This window comes from Lutra lutra, chromosome X (assembly GCF_902655055.1).
Source record: "Lutra lutra chromosome X, mLutLut1.2, whole genome shotgun sequence".
Lineage (NCBI taxonomy): Eukaryota > Metazoa > Chordata > Mammalia > Carnivora > Mustelidae > Lutra > Lutra lutra.
In genome coordinates, this window is record NC_062296.1 from 28,743,660 (window position 1) to 28,765,939 (window position 22,280).

Genomic DNA, 22,280 nt, shown 5'->3' on the forward strand with positions numbered 1-22,280 from the left:
CCTCTCCAAGGTAAGTTTCAGTGCAAGAGGGAGCGTGGCAACAAGTGGCTTAGGAAACAGAATGACAGCCCAAAAGTCAGAAGCCCATTTCCACAGCATTGTGTTCGGACTACTGCTGCAATGGCATTGGACCATATTCTTTTTGAAAATAACAATCTTCAGAAAGAAGTAACATCCTCAAGGGGGGGGGGGGCTACTCAATGAATCTCTCCTTCCCAGCGTTCCTCCCAGCTCCAGAACCCCTCTCCCAGACCGCCAGCTCCCCTTCGGTTACAGACACGTGGAGCTGAGGGCAGAGGGTTTGCTCCACAGTTATCTTACAATCCCACTTGACACTCAAAATGGCCACCGGAGACGAGCCACTTCCGGCAACGCAGGAAACCGAGTGAGTGTGTGCTCTGTGGCACACTTCTCGAGTCCCTGCTGAGGTCCAGGCCCCGTGCCAGCACCTGGTGATGCAGAAATGAAAGAGAACCAGCCCCTGCCTTTGACAAGTTCACGGTTTAATGGGGGAGGGAGGTAAAACCCAAAACATTCAAGCTGATCCCAGACGCTATTGTAACTTCAACCCCACCCTGGCTTCTGTGCCCCCCTCACACCCTCTGACAGCCACATCTTCCAACCAAGGGACCGCGCAAGTGTTTTTGCACACTCTCGGGCATAAGCTTGTACATTCACATTCGTGTCAATCAGAAAAATCTCCCTAGGTGGGTACATGCGGTCTCTGACCATTTCATCTTGTCTTCTGCTTTTGTTGATAAAACTCTGGAACAGCAGAGAGTAGGTGACTGTCAACAGTGGCCCTACGAGGATGAAGAGAAGTGACAGGTGAGCCACCACGGGCAGACTAGGGATTTCGAGAGGGCCCCACAAGGCACAGAACAAAGGAACCCTATCTATAAGAAACATGTTCATAAGGCTCGAATAAAGAGTATTTGACTTTTTTATGACCTTGTCTTCTCTAAATCCCTTGATTACCTTTCACCAGTTCTTCTCTTCCCCTCTTTCCCCAAAGGAACTCCCAAGTACCAAAGAAGCTTTGAATTAATAGAATCTGACAACTATGCTGGGGGAGGGATGGCCATCTTTCCAGTTAGCACAACCCAACTTGGCAAAACAGACACGAACATATTTTCATAAAGATTGTTTCTCAGGGCCAATCTTGGCGCAAAAAATCCACATACAAATTGCCTTCAAGACACCAACCTTTCTTAAAGCCAACAACTAAGGGGAAAATGTTACTTTTCATGAGCCCATCGCGTCATGCTTATTCCTAATCCACACCTTGGCTCATGGGATTCCAACCTCCAACCTCTCTTGCCTACAGCCCTGATGGTCTTTACCTACCACTGGTGGCATTTACTCACAGATACCATGGAACTGCTTTGTGGGTGCTTTGCACAGGTTTCTCCTCAGCGAGATCATAAACTCCTAGAAGGGGGAACTGTGCCTTGTAATTTCTCTACCACTTACACTAAGCACGACCATATGCCAAGTTCAACCTTTTATATCTTGTTATCTCACTGGATTCCTTTTATATCTTGTTATCTCCAAGGGGAGGGTCTTTAAGGATGCCCATTTTACAGATGAGGGAATTGGGGCTCAGGTAGGTCCCATGTCACACAGTAGTGAAACAGGATTCAAACCTATTATCCAATGGAGCCCAAAACCAGTCTTTTTTTTTTTAAGATTTTATTTATTTACCTATTTGACAGAAAGAGAGAGAGAGAGAGCACACACAGGGGGAGAGGGAGAGGAAGAGGGAGAAGCAGGTTCCCTGCTTAGCAGGGAGCCCATGTTGGGCTCCATCACAGAATCCTGTGATCACAACCTGAGTCAGAGGCAGACAACTTAACCAACTGAGCCACCCAGGCGCCCCCAGAACCAGTCTTAACCATGACACACATAAACCGATGTGCACTGAACTTAACAAACACAAGACATTTCCCCACCACATTTCCCTTCCTCGGACAGACTTTGCATTTTAGGATTTGCTAAAGCTTACTCGAACTATGCTATCACTTTTACCAAAGTGAGATCTTGCCTTCTCATTGCCTGGATGATGCTGAGCATGACTGGCTTGGAGAGCTGGCAATGTAACTGGATAAGGAGTTTTGCATTTCTGAGCTGTTGCTTCCAATTTCGGAGGAGGAATTAGTACCTCAGGTCTTTTACTTTGGGGAAAGGAGTTGGCAGGTTCAACTTCAAGTGAATAAGAATCAAATTACAAAAAAAAAAAAAAAAACAACAACCAAGAACAACAACAGTAAGACACTGTCAAGGGACCATATCTAATTCATCTGAGTATCCTCCACAGAACCTAGGAGAGAGCCGTGAGAACTACAAAGCCAGAAGTTTCTGTGGTTCGTGCAAGGGATAACCAGCTGAATAATACAAAGAGACTGATCTGACGGTATGCCTTCCAAGCCAAAATGGCAGCACACGAGGAAAGCTACCCTTTCAGGATGAATTTTCGGATCTCAGCTTTAAATTTAGGAACAACTTGCTAATAAGTGAGATTTTAAAGGTATTTAAATCCAACACAGAAAACACTGAGGAAAGATAAATTTTTTTCTCTCCTCTTTAGAATAAATTCATTTTCTCTCCTCTTTAGAGTTTGTGTCTAGGGAGGAAACTATTTAATTTTTTTGTACTTTTTTAAAGACCTGATGTTTAAGCAAACTCGACATCCAACACAGGGCTCGAACTTACAACCGGAGATCAGGTACCACGTGCTCTACGCACTGAGCCAGCCAGGCGCCCCAGGGAGGAAACCTTTTTAAATGTCAACGTCCTTCCCTTTTCCAAGTCTATTTAGCTATTCATGTAAACTCAGGAACTATTTTTTTTAAAACCTACGAAGAATTTATATATTTTTTCAGTGACAAAATAAACAGGTCTGTATATATACTATGATTAGTTCACTTCGTTAACAAGTGTTTTTCATTACAGCCAACTCAACTATTATGCAAATCATCTAGATTATTTGCAAATGAATAAACAGAATTTTATTGCACTCCATCCCCCCCCTTCATTTTATCTTATCCCGTAATTATAACTTAACTCAACTGGCTGGCTGACAGTTGGGAAAATTGATTTGCATTCAATCACTCCTGACTTTTTGTGTTTTCTTTGTGCTAATAAGCATGTAAATGACTCAAAGAGAAGATAAAAAAGGGTAAAAATGAAGAGAAAGGCTTGAATAAATTAACAGAATGGCAAAGTACCTTTTTAAAACCAGAAGAATATTTTGTTTTTGTTCTTTAGCAAACTACTGTTGACACAAAGAAAAAAAATGTGCCTTCATTGTACATAGCAGCTTTCCAACAAATGAAAGAGTTTAATGAGTCCACATAGATACCAAATTATTGCAGAAAAATCATTAATGCAAGGAGAAATTAGACTATCCTCATTCTGTGCCCATCAAATAATATAATATTCAATAAAAATACACGAACTTAAAAATAATATATACAGGGGCACCTGGGTGGCAGAGTCAGTTAAGTGTCGGACTCCTGGTTTCTGCTCAGGTCATGATTTCAGGGTCCTGAGATCGAGTCCCCTGAGGGCTCCACACTTAGTAGGGAGTCTGCTTGAGATGTTCTCTCCCTCTGCCCCTCCCCCTGCTCCATGTGTGTGTTCACTCCCTCGCTCTCTAAAATACAGAGAAGCTTTAAAAAAAAAAAGGTCCCGTTTGTGTCATTTAACACAGCAATGCAAGCCTATTTCATTACAAAATCTCTGGAATCTATAAAGCAGCCACATGATACTTTTGACTCTGGACCCGGCCATTAGTCTACCCAGTCCATTAATTTGCTCCTGACAATGAAGTAAGGAAAACCGGGAGACCCCCATTCTGAAAATCAACCTTGAAAAGGGACAAAAGTGCATCTTCCTCCAAATATTTTCATTTTTCACAATCGGTCCTATTGGATCTATCTGCTAACTGAAATTCTCTCTGCCTTCTTGAACCTACCAGTATTTTCCATCTGTACCACTTCATGAGAGAATATATTCTAAAAGCTATTTCAAGTAAACGAAATGATAGCTCCTTTGATTTTTCTGAAGGTTTACATCTTTAAAAAGTCAGGAGACACCTCATTGCTTGGCGTAATATTCCAGTATATGGCAACCCGATTCATGTTTATTCTATCTACCTGCTTGGATAAAACAGGGGCACCTTCCTTAGCTATGTTCTGTCTTTTGGTGAGGTGAGGAAGGAGTCTACAGATGATTCCCAAAGCCCTACCAAGCACACTGTCCTCAGTGTGCGGTCTACAATCACTCCCATGTTGCTTTAGCCGAGTGTAATCCGTATAGCTCCTAATGCTTGGGCTCTTTCAACTCCTGGGAAAGGGTGTTAGGCCAACACCAGCATCCCTTGGGTAAATATCCCGTGGCTTTCCAAGCTCTCTTACACATCTTCCTCTAAAACAAACAAACACCTGCCTTCCCTATCCATAATCTTTGCTTCTTTCTCTAAACCAATTCCCTCCCTATGACACACACTCTGTCCCCAGAGATATCATTTACAGTAAGAATCACAGGGGTTGACCTCTAGGAAAGGTTTCCTGAAGGTCTTAAGTAAATGACCTTGAGGGAATTAAAAAAAAATTCTAGAATTGATTGCAATAACAGTTGCACATATCTGTGAATAAACCAATGGCCTTGGAAACATACACTTTTTTTTTTTGCCACTGCTGCTATCTTTTGTAATTTTGTTGGTGTTTTTTCCTATGCGTATTATAAATAGTGGTGCACCGTCATATGCATGGGAGAGTTATTTCGTGTAAAATTTGTGTCCCACATTTTCACGTAACACCATTGCCTGGGCATTTTCCACATTTCTTAAAATTACTGAAAAATATAATTTTCATAACCACAAAATATTCAGTCCTGGGTATTCACTGCATCACTCGTGTAATTATTCACCCATTGTGGGGCGTTTACATTTTTTAAAAATTCGTTTATTAATAGTTCTTTTCCTTTTTTGTCCTTTTTTTGAGTAGTTGACACACAATGTTATGTTAGCTTCAGGTGTACAACATAGTGATTTGACAAAGTTTATACATTATGTTCTGCTCACTACAGGCATAGCTCCCATCTGTCACCATACAATGCTACGACAATATCTTTGACTACATTCCCTATATTGTGCCATTTCGTCCTGTGACTCCCATTACTGGAAGCTTGTTATCTCCCACTCCCCTTCACTCATTTTTGCCTGACCCCCTACCCTGAAATACACACTCTAATGGTGAGTTGTATGGTATGTGAATTAAATCTCAACCAAGTCATTAAGAAAGCTAAAAGAGAGGGGCGCCTGGCTGGCTCAGTCAGTAGAACAAGAGGCTCTTGATCTCGGGGGTGTAAGTTCGAGCCCCATGTGGGGCGTGGAGCCTACTTTAAAAAAAAATAAAAAGAAAGCTAAAAGAGGAAAAAATAACATATCCGGTTTCACTTCTTTATACCTAAAAAATCCCTCCAGTATTTACCAAGAGATGAGCTCCCAGAACACAAGCACCAAGCAGCTCCTCACTAGAATGGGTAGATTCCACTGACTGGCCTGTTACAAAAGTGAGGCCCCATCCTTCCCTGAGGGCTCGTCTGGAACTCTTTTTTTTTTTTTTTAAAGATTGTGTTTATTTGTCAGAGAGACGGAGCACAAGCACGGTGAGCGGCAGGCAGAGGGAGAAGCAGGCTCCCTGCTGAGCAGAGAGCCCAACGCGGGACTCGACCCCAGGACCCCGAGATCATGACCTGAGCCAAAGGCAGACACCCAACCGACTGAGCCACCCAGGTGTCTCTCTTCTGGAACTCTTCTAAACAGAAATACAAGAGACACAGCGGGCTACAAATCAGAAAACAGAGACCGGCAAGATGGCGGCCCTGTCCTTCAGGAACTCATGGGCTTGGGGGCAAGAGAGACCCCTAAAATATGATGAGGTAAGGGCTAGGATGGGTGCCACAGGGTGCTGTGGGGATCCAGGTAAGGGAGAGATGAGTTCCTCTCTGAGCTCCCCTCCCCAGTGGGTGCTCAGCCTCCAGCCCTGAATAAAAGTGCCCATGGCAGACAAGACGAATACAGGCGCTACAGGCAAAGGAGAGGGGGTAAGTAAAGGCACAGAGGAATAAAAGCCTGGGTTCAGCGAGTCGGGGGACCGACAGAATGGGGAGAGATGGCAGAGATGAGCTGGAAAGGCACGTGCACGAAGGCAATGAGTTGGACTGTTTCCTGGTGTAGGTGAGGGGGAGCCAGCAGAGGCTCTGAAGCAGGGGAATGACACGAACAGATGTTTTACTCATATTTATGCGCTGAAAGCCAGGAGGTCAGCGCTAATGGAAATTAATCCATAAAATGACAGCATAGGCTGAAAATTTGCCCCATTGTCTACATTTTCCAGGAGCAATACACTGAATTATGGAAAACTACTCATTAGAGTTGCGTACAAAACTACGGAGGAAAAATAAAACTGAGGGTTCTGTTTATGCGAAGAGACCTTCTTTTAAAAAGAGAGAGCAATACTTAACGTCTTCCTCTTGTGACAAAGATGAAATCAGCCTGAACATTTCATTTTGGGGGAAAAAAAAAAATCAGCTGCCAGTCTGCACTCAGTTTGTTTCCAACATCTTTGCAATGGCTAATCCGATCCAAAACAGTTCAACTTCAGATGAAATTTAAGTTGGATTGCAGTATTTCTTTGTTTAAAGGCCTACAACGGCTCACCTAGTCTGCTGTTTAGCAAGTGGTCAAACTGTTTAGCAGTGAGGCTTCTAAGATCTGGCCTCCACACCCAGCCCCCAGCCAGGGTGGGCGAGGGTCCCAATAGGGCCCTATTACCCCAGCTCTGCTAACCCTTGCCCTCTGCGAGTTTTCCTCCCAACCATAAACCCTGACTCCATGAAGCTGCCCATCTCTCTAGGCACGGATGGCCGCTCCCTCCTACCTGGAGCTACCCAGGCCCTCCAACCTCCTCAAACCCACGGCTAACACCTGTACTTCCTTCCCCAGTAGTCCCATCTCAAGGCACTAAGTGGCAGTTCCTGTCCCCTTCTGCTTCTCTCTTCCCACTAGAATTAAAGCTCTGTGTTTAGTCTTTGTCTTTTTTTTTTTAAGATTTTATTTATTTATTTGAGAGAGAGTGAGAGCGAGAGCATGAGAGGGGAGAGGTCAGAGGGAGAAGCAGACTCCCCGTGGAGCTGGGATCCCGATGCCCGACTCGATCCTGGCACTCCAGGATTATGACCTGAGCCGAAGGCAGTTGCTTAACCAACCGAGCCACCCAGGCGCCCTTTAGTCTTTGTCTTAACAGCTGTGTCAAGTCTGTCTTGAATGGTTCAAGGAGCAAACCACAAATCCGCTGGCCCCATCTCTCAGACCCTCTGCCTTAAGGTTTTCTGCCTCTTCCACAGGTTGCAGATGATGACCGAAATCCGCAAAGCACTCACTAAAATACACACGCGTCTCAGCTGCTGTCCAAAGGAGTCCCACTACCGAACACTTAAACACCGTGAATCATCCCTCTGGACTTTCTCTTTTGGTCAATTCACAGCATCGTGGAGGGGGGCACTTTCCCAAAACCAGACACACCCACCCGAAGAAACACAGAGTCCGGAGGGAGAACATCGTTTTGGTTAGGCATTCGAAAATTAAACCTGGAAGTCGATGATGACTCAAGTCAAAGGCCATTTGTGCTGGTGACAGTGTCCCCACTGCTGAACTTCATCCTAAATGATCTCTGTCTCTCTCTCGCCGTCCCTCCCGCCTGCGAGCTCCAATTCATTACTCTGGGAGCTGAGTGTGCCCACGGGCAGGTGGATTTTCAGGCTTCTCCCCCCACCCCGCCCCAAAACGAATCCAAAGTGCACTGTGCCCTGTCACACGTGCCCAGAAGCCCTAGCAAGAAGCACTCCCCCACCCTCTTAACCGAGTGCCCCCCATTCGGCACTGCCAGCCCTCAGCCCATGCAAATGCTGCCAGGGAGCCTTTAGCCTTAGACCAGCCTCGTCTCCACAGACCTCCACCTACAGCAGGTGGCAGAACCACCATCATAATGACGACACTAGGTCCTTCCCAGCAAACATCCTCTCGACCTTCTTCCCCAGTACATTCTTCAGCTAAGCTAGCATAACCCTGGCCCACCCTCTCAATACGATGGCGCATTCCTGCCTTGGTTTCATTTTCAATTCAGCCTCGACCCCATGGCCAACAGCCCCCTCACTAACCCCCTGATCATTCAGAAGAAAATGTCCGGGGCCACTCCCCAGCCCCGGATCAGACGCCCTGCCTCTTTTTCTTTGCTGCTGCTGGAGAAAATCCTGACTGGGAGCTTAGTGCAGGGGTTCATTTATAAGGATACAGATCCTACTCAGCCCCACCCTCAAGGCTTTCTGTGAGTTCCCTGTGACCTCTACAAGGACAGGCAGGACACTTGAAGTTTCACGAAGGGAAAATCCCCTTGCTCACACAGCAGCGTCTGGATTGATTTGCATGGCCCGATGCAAGGGCTCTAGGACAGAAGCAGATGTCCCCACACTGATGTGGGAATATCACATTTATTTGGCACACAATGCCTACTTGGGTGCCACGTTCCCCTTTCCTACACGGGCTCCTAATCTGGGGTCTTATGTGATCCCTGGACGGCATGGGGAAACTGTAAAATTCTACGGAAAACGGTGTAGATACTTTTTTTCTAGGAAAAGTCTCCAAGGGTTTTCCAGAATCTCAAAGGAGTGTGTAACCCAAGAAAGGCTGCCTCCGTTTTAGAGAAGACTTGTTGGTTTATGTCATTATAAAGCAACGCATGTTCACTGAAGAATTTTCCATCCAAAAATATAAAACAGAAAATAAGAGCCACTTGGAATCCCACCATCCACAGACGGCCACCGTCACTATTTTGATGCCCCTACCTCTTTGCTATATTTTTCTCCTTCCAAATTGGAATTCTACTCCTCTTGATTTCTGATAGCTACAGTTTTCCAAATCACATAAGAGAAAGCCCAGAGTATAGAGAATTGGGAATTAGGGTCCAAAAATCCCACTGATTTCCAAGACATAGCCACCCATAAACCATTTACTGGGCACCTGCTCTGTGCACAACATACAACCCCAAAAGTCAGAGGTAAATCCTTATCTGAATTTCTCACACAAGGTGTTAAAAATTCTAGGGATTTCAATAGGCAATGTGAAGCTCTAGCCTTACAGAGGGAACCCTTTATTTATTTATTTATGTTTATTTATTTAGAGATGGGGGGCAGAGGGAGAGAGAGAACCTTAAGCAGGCTCCACGCCCAGCAAGGGGCTCGATCTCACAACCCTGAGATCTTGACCTAAGCGGAAATCAAAAGTCAGGTGCTTAACCGACTGAGCCACCCAGGCGCCCTGGAGAGGGAAAATTTAAAGTGACGGGACCTGTATCATCTGGGGGGGGGGGGGGCGTGTGCGGGGGAGACAAGGCAGCTGTTAACAAGAATGTAATTATAGAATTGATGAAATGCAATAAGCCATTCAAAGTCAGGTGTTTTTGTGTTTGTTTGTTTGTTTTTGTTTTTTTTTAAAGATTTTATTTATTTATTTGACAGAGAGAAATCACAAGTAGGCAGAGAGGCAGGCAGAGAGAGAGGAGGAAGCAGGCTCCCTGCTGAGCAGAAAGCCCGATGCGGGGCTCGATCCCAGGACCTGGGATCATGACCTGAGCCGAAGGCAGGGGCTTAACCCACTGAGCCACCCAGGTGCCCCGTGTTTGTTTTTTTTTTTAACGGTAGTTTTCCCTTACAGCCAAAATGCGGACTCTCATCTAATGATAAAAAGACATCCACAATGAAAATAAATACGTGTTAGGTGGGACTGCAGAGGAAAGTCCGGGGATCATCATGACTCATGAACTCATTCTGAGAACCGTTCCCTGTGTTTTGAGCAGTGAGGGAGTGTGGCCTCCAATGCTGGTGACTTTTCAAAGGCCACCACTGTTTGCATGTGGCCTTCTGCTGTGTTTAAGGGGTAGGATCAGTGTAATTACTTCCCCGCCACTGCTTACATTCTTTCCAAGAAGATAGTTCTGGCAAAACAGGATTATTGCTTCTCTCCTTTAATCTATAGGCAGAGGATGGGCCCAGGGAAAGAATTCTTGCCCTTAAAGTCTATGTTCTCTCCAAAGCCATTTTCATCCTGCATTTAAATAATATGTCATTTTTACACGGGAAACCGAATCAATCTCTTGGCAGAATTCAAAGTGGCACCCAGTGAAATGCTTAAAAGCTTTCTGTCTCAGTCACCCTTTGCTAAACCACCAGGTCTTTTCCTCCTTGCTGTGACCATCGGAGGTTTCAATCCGCATCTAGGCGGGTGAGTTTCCTAGAACTCTGGAACACGCTGGTTTTGCATGGTAGAAGCCGCAGCCTCAGGCCAGGTCAAAGGCTGGCCTTTGCTACTGTGCAAATATGACCCGGGAGCAGCCACTTCCAAGCCTACAATGTAGTCACTGAGCAAATGGGCAGAGGAAGGCTCTGGCAAAAGCTCGGCATCTTCCAATCCCTGGGGAACCTGAGGCCAGAGCTCCCTTTGCAAGGCCCTGGGGGCGGTGAGTGGACAGAGCCGGCTGAGAGCAAGAGACTAGAACCCTCACCGTTTCTTGTCTAAGGAGGCCTTGAAAGGATGTCTAAACATGATGCCGCTCTGGGGCTCACTGTGGAGCAGGAGGAAAGAGCAAGGACTTTGAAGGCCTTTCTGTATGCTTTTCATAAAACCGTGGCCGGCAGCCAGACCTGCTGACCCGAGGTCCCTGCGGCCTGGCCAGCAGCTGCTCCCATGATGTGGTCACAGCCGGGGAGGCACCGTGCTGCTGCGGAGGGATGCTTTCCTCTACCGAGAGGCCTTTCTGATGTCTTTTCTGTTTGTGTACTGCTTAAGGCCCTGAGATTTCGCTGGGGAAGAACGGGAGGTGTTGTTGAACCGCCTTTACAGGAAGTGGCCGAAAGTGACTGTCATCTGTGCTGACAAGGAGAGAATAAATACAGTCAAAGAAAAACATGAAAAATGTAGGTAATCTGAGTGGTGGAATTACGGGCCTTTTTTTTTTTCTTTACTTTTTCTTTTCTGTTTCTCCCCCCATTTTTCCAGCACAGACAAGTATTGCTGTTTATAATCCAAAAGCATATAATCAAATTTATGCATTGGGTTTTTTTTTCCCACTGTGGTGAAACAGACATGATCCAACATTGACCACATGAACTGTCTTTAGGTGTACACTTCTGTGGCATCGAGGACATTCACGTTATTGTGCAAACATCACCACTGTCCATCCCTGCGTCTTTTTCATTATCCCAAACAGAAACTCTGCATGCATTAAACACGAACCCCTCCTTCCCCCCCTCTCCCCAGCCCCCAATCGCTGGTAACAGCTAATCTGCCTCTGTCTCTTTGTAATTTGCGTTCCGGATACCCCCTATCCACAGAGCCAAACACTACTTGTCCTCCTGCATCTGGCTTGTTTCACTTAGCATGATGCTTTCAAGGTTCATCGTGTTGTAGCATGTGTCCGAACTGCATTCCTTCAAAGGCTGAATAATATTCCATTGTACATATACACCAGGTTGTGGGTCTCTGTGGATGGACATCTGGGTTGTTTCTGTCTTTTGACTATTGTGGAGAACGCTGCAAGTACCCGTAGGAGTTCCTGCTTTCATTTCTTTTGGGTATATATCTAGAAGGGGAATTGCCGAATCATATGGTAATTCTAAATTTAAGTTTTTGAGGAACTTGCCAAGCTGTGTTCCACAACGGCCACACCATTTTCCATTCCCACCAGTGGGGCACTGGGATTCTGATTTCTCCACATCCTCTCTAACATCTATTGGGTGTTAGTTTTCATTTTTTCCTTAAAGGTTTTATTTATTTACTTGACAGACAGAGAGAGCTCAAGCAGGTAGAGTGGCAGGCAGAGGGAGAGGGAGAAGCAGGCTTCCTGTTGAGCAAGGATCCAGATGCTGGGCTCGATCCTAGGACCCTGGGATCATGACCTAAGCTGAAGGCAGCCACTTAACCGACTAAGGCACCCAAGTGCCCCAATTTTTATTATTTTTTAAAGATTTATTTATTTTAGAGAGAGCAAGCAAATGGGGCAGGGGTGGGGCGCCAGAGGGAGAGGGAGACAAGCAGACTCCGTGCTGAGCAGAGAGCCCAACACAGGGCTCAATCCCAGGACCCCAAGATCACGACCTGAGCCAAAATCGAGAGACGGATGCCAAACCGACTGAGCCACCCAGGTGCCCCCTTTTGTTTTGTTGTTTTTAGATAATAGCCATCCTGATGGGTGTGAGGTGGTAACCGGCTGTGGTTTTGATTTGCATTCCCCCAATGCTTAGTGGGGCTGAGCTTCTCTTCCTATGCTTATTGGCCATTTGCCACATCTTCTTTGGAGAAATGTTTATTCAAGTTCTCTGAGGCTTTTTAAATCATATAGTCCGAGTATTAATCCTTTATCAGATATATGTTTTGCAAAAGCAAATTTGTGTCCTATGGTACACAAAAGCTTTTTTCATCAACTTTATTATTTTTTTTTTTTAGATTTTTGTTTTTTATTTATTTGACAGAGAGATCACAAGCAGGCAGAGAGGCAGGCAGAGAGAGGAGGAAGCAGGCTCCCTGCTGAGCAGAGAGCCCGATACGGGGCTCGATCCCAGGACTCTGAGATCATGACCTGAGCCGAAGGCAGCAGCTTAACCCACTGAGCCACCCAGGCGCCCCAACTTTATTTTTTTAATTAAAGATTTTTATTTATTTGACAGAGAGAGAGAGAGATCACAAGTAGGCAGAGAGAGAGGGGAAGCAGGCTCCCTGCTGAGCAGAGATGCAGGGCTCCATCCCAGGACCCTGAGATCATGACCTGAGCTGAAGGCAGAAGCTTAACCCACTGAGCCACCCAGGCGCCCCCATCAACTTTATTTTTTAAAGGCTGTACAGATAAAAATTTTAGGGAGCAGGCAGGCAGCCTAAAGCATAGATAAAAGGAAGGGAATCCTTACATGTCTTTTGAGACATCCCTGGGTGGATATAGGAACAAGAACTAAGATCTTCTCAACAAGGTTAACAACTCATAACTCCTCCCCCAACATGGCTCCCAACCTGGGCAGCTAATGCTAGAGGCACTGATAGGCTAGGGAGTCACAGAAAGGGAACTCAGGCTGGGTGTGGTAGGTGAGCCCAGGGTGAGGCAGGCAGGCAGGAGAGTGGGGGGCAGCAGAATTCTGCAGACTTTAAAGGTTCCCCACTTCCACCCATAAGCTATCTTCCCACTAGCTGGTTCTGGACAACATATACTCAAACTTCCAAACTTCTCACCCGGAAATGAAACACACAGGGTGGTACTACTGAATGGAATGAAACATGTAAGTCATCATTGTGAAAAGGGACATCCGAGATCAGCTCCATCCTACAGAATCAAACTCTCCGGAAGTGATTCCCAGCATCTGTCAATGGCACACATGACCCTTCCTGGGTCTCTGCCCTTGGGTTCTTTGCCCCCTCCCCTCTCCCGTCCACTCCGACCTGCAAACTATGGCTTCTAAACAGCTATTGGTCACGCAGGAATTTATTTTTGCAAGTATTCTGAAGTATAATCAATTTCTACAGGCAACAGGAAGAAGTAACACATCCTCATTTTCTTCTAGAATGGCCCTGAAACCATCCTCAAACCCCCTGAAATAGTAGTGCTTCAGTGGTTCCTGCGAATAAATTAAATTTCAGGACCGTTCTGAGGCTGAACCGTTGAGTATCTTCAGACTAAAGGTTAGAAACCTTGTGTGGGTCCTGCCTATAAATTGCTATTTCCTGCTCTACAAAGTAAGTATTTGCTATCAAAACCTATTTCAACTCTCGATCCCTGATCTAGATCATAGATCACTCCTTTTTTCCTAAGCAGACTAATATCTGAAACTTTTCCTTTAACTAGAAACATACTTCAAACCTCAGGGTGGGGGAGAGCATGAAATGAGTAGTGCACCTGCATTTATCTAGCAAAGAATCAAGTCCGAAGGGTATCTGGAAGGAGGCCTTCACCTAGACCTTCCGAGAGTTGGCTGAGAAATTTGTGTTAGGGGGTACCTGGCTGGCTCAGCCAGTAGAGCGGGCGACTCTTGAGTTGGGTATAGAGATTACTTAAAAAATAAAATCTTTAAAAAGAAAAAAAATCAGGGGCACCTGGGTGGCTCAGTTGGTTGAGCATCTGACTCTCGGTTTCAGTGCAGGTCATGATGGTCTTAGGGCCATGGGGTTGTGGGATCATGGAATCGAGCCCTGCATCTGGGGCCACGCTCAGCACACAATCTTCTTAAGTTTCTCTTCCTCTGCTCCCCCCACCCTGAGCATGAGCACTTTCTCGCTCTCTCTCAAATAAATAAATCTTTAAAAAATAAAATAGAGGGGCGCCTGGGTGGCTCAGTGGGTTAAAGCCTCTGCCTTCGGCTCAGGTCATGATCTCAGGGTCCTGGGATTGAGCCCCACATCGGGTTCTCTGCTCAGCGGGGAGCCTGCTTCTTCCTCTCTCTCTCTGCCTGCCTCTCTGCCTGCTTGTGATCTCTGTCTGTCAAATAAATAAATAAAATCTTTAAAAAAAATAAAATTAAAATTAAATAGAATGAAATGAAAGAAATAAGAATAATAAAAGAAACTTACGTCCAATAACTTTTATTCTTAGGACATCCCGTTTGGTACTTAAATCATCAAGGAACTAAAACCCTCGACCTCTTTAGCATATGCTCACATGCTCTACCTACAAAGCCATTTCATTAAGGGGGTGGTAAGAGGAAAGGTAAGAGTGGGGAAGGAAAAGTAGCTCTTCTCTGCCACAATTCTCGCACTTATTGCAAGTCTGCTAAGCTCCAAGCACTGTGCTAAATCCCCTGCCCGTGTCACACCTCATTTAATTCTCACAAGAATCCTATGAGGCAGAAAATGCTATCGCTACTCAGATTTTACCAGGGAGAAAACCGAGACCAAAAGAGGTTGGGCAACTTGCCGAAGTGGGTGATAGAGTCAACACAGTAGGCTGAATCCTAAATTGCCCCTTAAGATTCCTTCCCAGAGGGGCGCCTGGGTGGCTCAGTGGGTTAAGCCTCTGCCTTCGGCTCAGGTCATGATCTCAGGGTCCTGGGATCGAGCCCCGCATCGGGCTCTCTGCTCAGTGGGGAGCCTGCTTCCTCCTTTCTCTCTCTCTCTGCCTGCCTCTCTGCCTACTTGTGATCTCTCTCTCTGTGTCAAATAAATAAATAAAATCTTTAAAAAAAAAAAAAAAGATTCCTTCCCAGAGTCTACTTGCCCGGTAAAATCCCCTCCCCTTGAATGTAAGTGGAACATAGGAAGATGATGAGGTGGTACTACCCTGAGTATGTGAATAACAAATTGACGCCTAGTCAATCAAAAGGGAGATCGTCCTGGGTGGGCCTGGCCTAACCAGGTGACCTACCCTACCCAAGGGACCGGGCCCTTCCTGGAAAGAGTAAATCACCTGCTGTTTGGTTTTTTTTAAGGTTCATTTATCTATTTTTATTTTTTTTTAAAGATTTTATTTATTTATTTGACAGACGGAGATCACAGAGAAGCAGGCAGAGAGAGAGGAGGAAGCGGGCTTCCCGCTGAGCAGAGAGCCCGATGCGAGGCTCAATCCCAGGACCCTGGGATCATGACCTGAGCCGAAGGCAGAGGCTCTAACCCACTGAGCCACCCAGGTGCCCCCATTTATCTATTTTTAGAGAGAGAGAGTGGGGAGAGGGGAAGAGGGAGAGGAAGGAGGAGAAGAGGGAGAGAAACAGGGGAGTGGGGAGCCAGGTGGGGCTCAATCTCACAACCCTGAGATCATGACCGTAGTCAAAAACCAAGAGTGAGATGCTCAACGGACTGAGTCACCCAGGCGCCCCAACCTGCTGGCTTTTTAGAAGTAGACTGACACGGTGAGAGAGGCTCACACAGCCAGAACCTGATGGTGTCCCTCTGCAAGCTGACAGCCAGGCTGGGGGTCACTTGTAGCTGACAGCCAGCAAGAAAACAGAATCAATCAGTCCTACAACCACAAGGAACCAAGCTGTGCCAGCCTGAAGGAGCTTGGAAAAGGCCCCTGAGCTTCCAGATGACAACACAGCCCTGCCAGCACCTGTGAGACTCCAGCTGAGCCCTGCCCAAACTTCTGACCCAGAGAAATTATGAAATAAAGTTTTTCTAAGCTGCTAAATGTGTGGCAATGGGCTGAGCAGCAACAGAAAACGAATACAGTCAGGGGGCACCTAGGGGACACCATGGTTAAGTGTCAGATGCTTGATTTCAGCTCAGGTCGTGATCTCCGGGTTGTGAGATCGAGCCCCATGTCGGCTCAGTGCTCAGTGGGGACTTTGCTTAGGATTCTTGCTCTCCCTCTGCCCCCCAACCCAGCCTGCTCTCTCTTAAAAAACCATACCTAGTATAGTCAGGATTCCATGCAGCGCTGTCTAACTCGGGCATGCACACTCTTCACCACCTCTGGGGTTCTTTGGTGGCAGTTTCACAAATTCCTAACCATTTTTTAATGGAGACATACATTTCATTGAACAGGAAGAGTTATGATCTTTCTCAGGCTTCAGAAATGTCGTTCTCACACTCTAGTATACAGAAGGCATTTTGCAATTCACGAACAGAACTACAAATGCAGTGTACTCCACTACAAGACGGTGAGAGGTATGTCGTGAAAACATAAGCGGGGTGGAAAACGTTAGGATTGTATTTCCTAAAAACACCTTGTTTGAAGCAGGTTTGGCTTTTGCAAGGGCTCCGGGCTGGGCTGCTTACAAATATTTTCCTTTTGACTTATGCAGCATGAGCTGGAAGACCTGCCATCTGGTGCCTCCAAGGAGATGACAACACATTACCTCTTTTAAGAGGTAACAACTGAAACATCACTGAATAGGAGAAGCCAGTGAATTCTTTGCTGGAGTGAAATCCTTTTTTTTTTTTTTTTAAAGAGCGAGCACATGTGCCCCATTGTGGGGAGGGAGTGCACAGAGGGAGAGAGGGAGAATCCCAAGCCGGCTCCACCCGAGGTGCAGAACCCAACACGGGGCTCAATCTCAGGACACTGAGATGAAGACCAAGCTGACATCAACTGAGCCACCCAGGTGCCCTGGAGTAAAATCCATTTAAAAGGAAATCAAAAAATCAAAGGCTGGTTGCTTCTCAGAGGGCGTCAGTCAATAACGCATGTTCCATGGTTTCTCTCTCTCTGTCACACACACACACACACACGCACGCATGCACACACACATACACAACACACGGGAGGCGGATGCAAATTAGATAACTAATAATGTCTGACACTTAGCCAGTGCCCAGTGTTTACCGTGACCCATCTCATTAGGTGTCACATTTCCCTTAGGAAGTAGGCATTATTACCACCTGCACGCCCGTTTGATAGACAAACTGAGACTTAGAAAGGTTAAGTAACTTTCCCAATAGTCCACAACCAGAAAGTGACACTTCCGCCCAGATGCTGACACCCGAGGCCACGCGCTCAGTCGCTCTGCAGTATTTACCTGCACTTCTGCTCTTCTCCAACAGGGTAGTCCTCCCATCCTTCCCAGGACCTAGCAACACGCCTTCACACTCGGAATGCTCGATAAATGTTTGCTGATAATAATAAAGAATGAGGACAGTGCCTGAGGAACCAAGTAAGGCTTCCAGACCATTCACTGTAGGGAGATGGGAGATTGGGGGCGGGGAGAGGATAGGGAGGCAGGGGCTGAAGGCAGCCCCCCACCTCTGTGGGTGCCAGTCTAAAAGTAAGTGAACTGGGTCCTAATACTTAGAACTCCAAGCACATATTGGTCAACCATATACAGGAAGATTTGATTCTCGCCCTAAGATCACAAAAAGAAAAAAGAAAACTAACCCAGTTTTCCAGAGTTTATTTCTTCCTTTTGGAAAAGTTTCTGCTACACATCTGGAAGTGATTTTCTAACACACCAGTTCCAATGAGTCATCTACAATATTAAGCAATGATTCCATAGGGTGAACCCTGATCATATTTTTCCATTAAGTGGCATCCACTGAGGTCAATGAAAGGCAAAGGCTGACCCAGGCTTGGAGAACCACACCCTCCATGGCCCCATTTTATACTGTCAAGAACATGGGTTTTAAGAGGTGCAGGAATGCGATCTATCTCCCAGCACTAATGCAAGACTCCTTCTACTACACTGTTTCCTTCCACCGGTCATTTGCAGAAGATGGATCCAAAGGCTGCTTGCAGGGGGTCAGGGTGGTGGTGGGGGAGGGGGGAGTTTGAGGGGAGTAGGGCAGGGGAGGGCTCCCTGGACAAAAGAATATGACAACCTATGGTACCCAGACTACAGCAGGAGCTCAAGACCCTGAACGAGGCCAGCAAACATTTCCCCAAGGAGTATTCTAGGAAGGACTGCCAATTCACCCTTTGCTCTTTGGGCCAAATCCTAATACACTGACTCCAACCATCAACTTTCCAACCCACATCATATTGGTTTCCTAATACTTAAAACTTCTAGTACTGATGCTTACAAGTATAATTCAAATCCATTCCCCAAGCATCTTCCTTTTTTTTTTTTTTTAAGATTTTATTTACTTGACAGAGAGAGAGAGTGAGAGAGAGCGCACGCAAGCTGGGGAGCCAGCAGGAAGAGGCAGAGGGAGAAGCAGACTCCCGACACTGAGCAGGGAGCCTGCTGCCTGACTCGATCCCAGGACCCTGGAATCAAAACCTGCGCCAAAGCAGACACCCAGTCCACTGAGCCACCCAGGTCCCCAACCCCACACCCCGCCCCCAAGCGTCTTCTGACACTTGGATTTCTTTCAGGTTACACTGAAGGAATGAGTCATGTTCTTCCAGAGATGAAGGAGCCACTTACAAAGGCTATTTTAAATCTTTCAGGTGACAAGGGTATTATTAGTTCCCAGAAACAATCCCTGAGTGGCTTCTCCGGCGCTGAAGGAGTTAAAGCGACTTCCCAGAGCGCTGCTACTCTCCCAGGCACCAAAACAGTTTGATTTTAAACAGCGAGGCAGCTCAGAAAAACCTCAACCATTAAATCCTACCTTCCAAAAGGTGTAAGTGAGTGGGTGCTCATTTACATGACAAAAGGATTCTTCGCCTTGCCAAAGGATTCCAATCAAGTTTATTCAAAAATCAGATTCCCCTAATGTATGCTAAATGATTTGATTGGCACGTGGGCTTCGGAGCAAACACAGCTGTACCAAAGCCTGAATTTCCTTAGCGGGTATGGCTTGCCCCTGGCCTGATTTCAGCTTCCAGGACCCATGGGGTGGGGGTGCGGTGCGCGGCCACCAGGGTCACCCAGTGAGGAGCCGGACCTGCTCAATTTCTGACTCATCATCCCCCATTCTAACGCCACAATGGCTTCGCTTTTACCTAGCACTTTTCATTCCCAGCCTTCAAAGGGTTCAGTCCGCCTTGGCTAGCCTTCCCAATCCTGCCAAACCAGCTGGCAAGAGAGCTGGGAAAACAGCCTTCCGACCTAGCAGGGATGGGGGCCAGAAAATGAGGACCCCTGATGGGCAGGAGAAATGAGTGGTCCACTTAGAAGAACAAGAGAACTGCACTGAAGTTTCCTTTTCACAAAAGGAAAAACACCATGCTTTATGCATCTTACTTTTTAAAAAAAAAAATAGACAGGTTTTTCCCTGCCAGGAGCAGGTTTAGGCTCAGAGCAAAATTGAGCAGAAAGTACAGAGAGCTCCGTTCCCGTGTACTCCCCGCCCCCACACACACACCACGCAGCAGCTCTTCTGTGATCACCGATCCCACACCACACAGGTACATCGGTTACAGCCGATGAGCCCACATTCGCCCGTCATCCATCATCGTCACCACCCAGAGCCCACGCTTCAAATCAGGGTTCACTCTTGGTGTTGTCCATTCTATGGGTTTGAACAAACACCCAAGGGCACGTATCACCCATGACAGTGTCACACGTTAACAGTCCCAGGACCTCAGAAACCCTCTGCACTCTGCCCAGTGACTGGGCCCTCCCACCCCTCTCCTTTTTAAGTGACGATGAACTATTCCAAACCCAGTTTAAATACAACTGATCGATTTTTCTCTATCAGTTTTACATCATGATCAGAGTTGGGGGACGGAGGCCGGGAAGGAAGTGAGGGATGGAAAAGGGAGCAGGGGAGGAGAAAGAAGAAGAGAAGCCTCGAGAAAGAAAGGAACTCAAGGATGGGCGTGCGGATGGAAGAAGAAAGGCATACTGTGTACCCCGGAAAAAAGGCCCGGTTCACCAAGCTGCACACCATAATCTAATTATCCTAAATGTCAGAGGCAAGACCTTCCCTTTCAGAGCTCCTCATTTCTCGGTCATTCTCGCATCCGTGTGTTCTCAAAGCCACAAGAAGCCTACCATTATTTTGAAATAAAAGAAAAGAGATACAGCATGGGCAAAAGCAGGAAAATTGCACCCAGAAATCTCTGCAGTATCCGTGCATATCGCCTATTAATTAGCTTTCCTTGAAATGTAATTCCCTCTAGTGATTGGTATTATTAATGGCAGCAAAGGCTGACTGCGATTATCAGCGACCTGAGGCACATTTCCCATGCAAGGAGTTTAAGAGCAATTTAAATTTACATTGCAAGAAATTCAAGGTAGGCATTTCTGCCTCTCAAAGTTTATTTAAAAAATAGTAAACAGGGGCGCCTGGGTGGCTGAGTTGGTGAAGCGGCTGCCTTCAGCTCAGGTCACCATCCCAGAGTCCTGGGATGGAGCCCCACCTCAGGCTCCCTGCTCAGCAGGGGAGCCTGCTTCTCCCCCTCCCTCTGCCTGCCACTCTGCCTACTTGGGCTCTCTCTCTCTCTCAAATAAATAAAATCTTTAAAAACAAATAGGAAACATTATACAGATCTATGTAGTCACATGGGCATATATACCGTGTGTGTTTACGTGTATACACACATACACCTTTTGAAACTTCACTTTGTAGAGAATGCATTGTGATCAAAAACTGCGGAATAATTCAGTAGGTGGAAATGGAAGGCAAATGGGAACTGAAGTCTCTAATTTCTAGACCATCCTCAATGTATTGATTCAACAGAGCGAGAATGTGAGGTATACAAAACAGTGGGCAAGGGGTGCCTGGGTGGCTCAGTGGGTTAAGCCTCTGACTTCGGCTCAGGTCATGGTCTCGGGGTCCTAAGATCAAGTCCCGCATTGGGCTTTCTGTTCGGCAGGGAGCCTGCTTCCTCCCCTCTCTGCCTCTCTGCCTACTTGTGATCTCTGTCTGTCAAATAAATAAATAAAATCTTTAAAACAAACAAACAAAAAAAACAACAGTGGGCAAGGAAAAGCAGGATTAGTGGAGAAATTATCTTAATAACAATGGCATCATGCTAATTATGCAAATATTACACATCACATATATATTTATACATGACACATAAATATAGCAAGGTAAGTATGGAACAGGTCTGGAATTCTGTATTTTCTGATTATAAAAATAATACATGCTTCACACAAAATAAATGAACATTTACAGAACAGAAAGCAAAGCAAGAATAAAACTTATAATCCCACCAGCCAGAGATATATACTGTTCATATTTTTTTATTTTTTAAACGATTTTATTTATGTGAGAGAGAGAGAGCACAAGCAGGGGGAACAGCAGGCAGAGGGAGAAGCAGGCTCCCCGATGAGCAGGGAGCCCAACACAGGGCTCGATCCCAGGATCCCGGGATCATGACCTGAGCCAGAGTCACCCTGGTGCCCCCGTACTACTCATATTCTATATACACCCATACATTATAAATACACACACCCCATCCCACACACCTTCGAAGAATGTTTTCTTTGAATCTAACAACATTTATTCAGCGCTTGCTATGCTCCAGGCCTTGTTTTGTGGGCTTTATTGTGGTATTTTACTGGATCCTTAACAACAACCTGCTGAGGTCAGAACTATCATCTCCATTTTACAGATGAGGAAACTGAGGACACAGAGGGATTCAGTAACTACCTTCACACATATCACATGTGCTCTCTTTGACAAAAATCCGATCGTGCGTTTCCATAACCTAAACTTCTCTCCACGTCGATAATACAGCTAGATGTCATTTTGATGACTACATGGTTTTCTGGTCTATGGGTGGACCTTTGCGCAATCCCTTACTTTGCACATGGAGGGTGTTCAAACGTGGCGGTGGGTTGTTTTGTTTTGCTGTTAGAAACAACTCTGCAGGCCCGCTGCGGGTGGACACCATGATCTCCATTTGAGCAAG

At 46.1% G+C, this 22,280-nt stretch overlaps 1 protein-coding gene and 1 long non-coding RNA gene across 3 annotated transcripts in view; one reads left to right on the forward strand and one right to left on the reverse strand.

Annotated features, from left to right (window-relative positions):
* The window catches only part of DOCK11 (dedicator of cytokinesis 11), a 187,379-nt gene that overhangs the window by 149,472 nt on the left and 15,627 nt on the right, over positions 1–22,280 (reverse strand). The window lies entirely within an intron of this gene.
* On the forward strand, positions 5,753–7,684 carry LOC125091596 (uncharacterized). The gene is made up of 2 exons (XR_007124715.1): positions 5,753–5,946; positions 7,414–7,684. It is a non-coding gene; the product is annotated as an uncharacterized LOC125091596 (long non-coding RNA).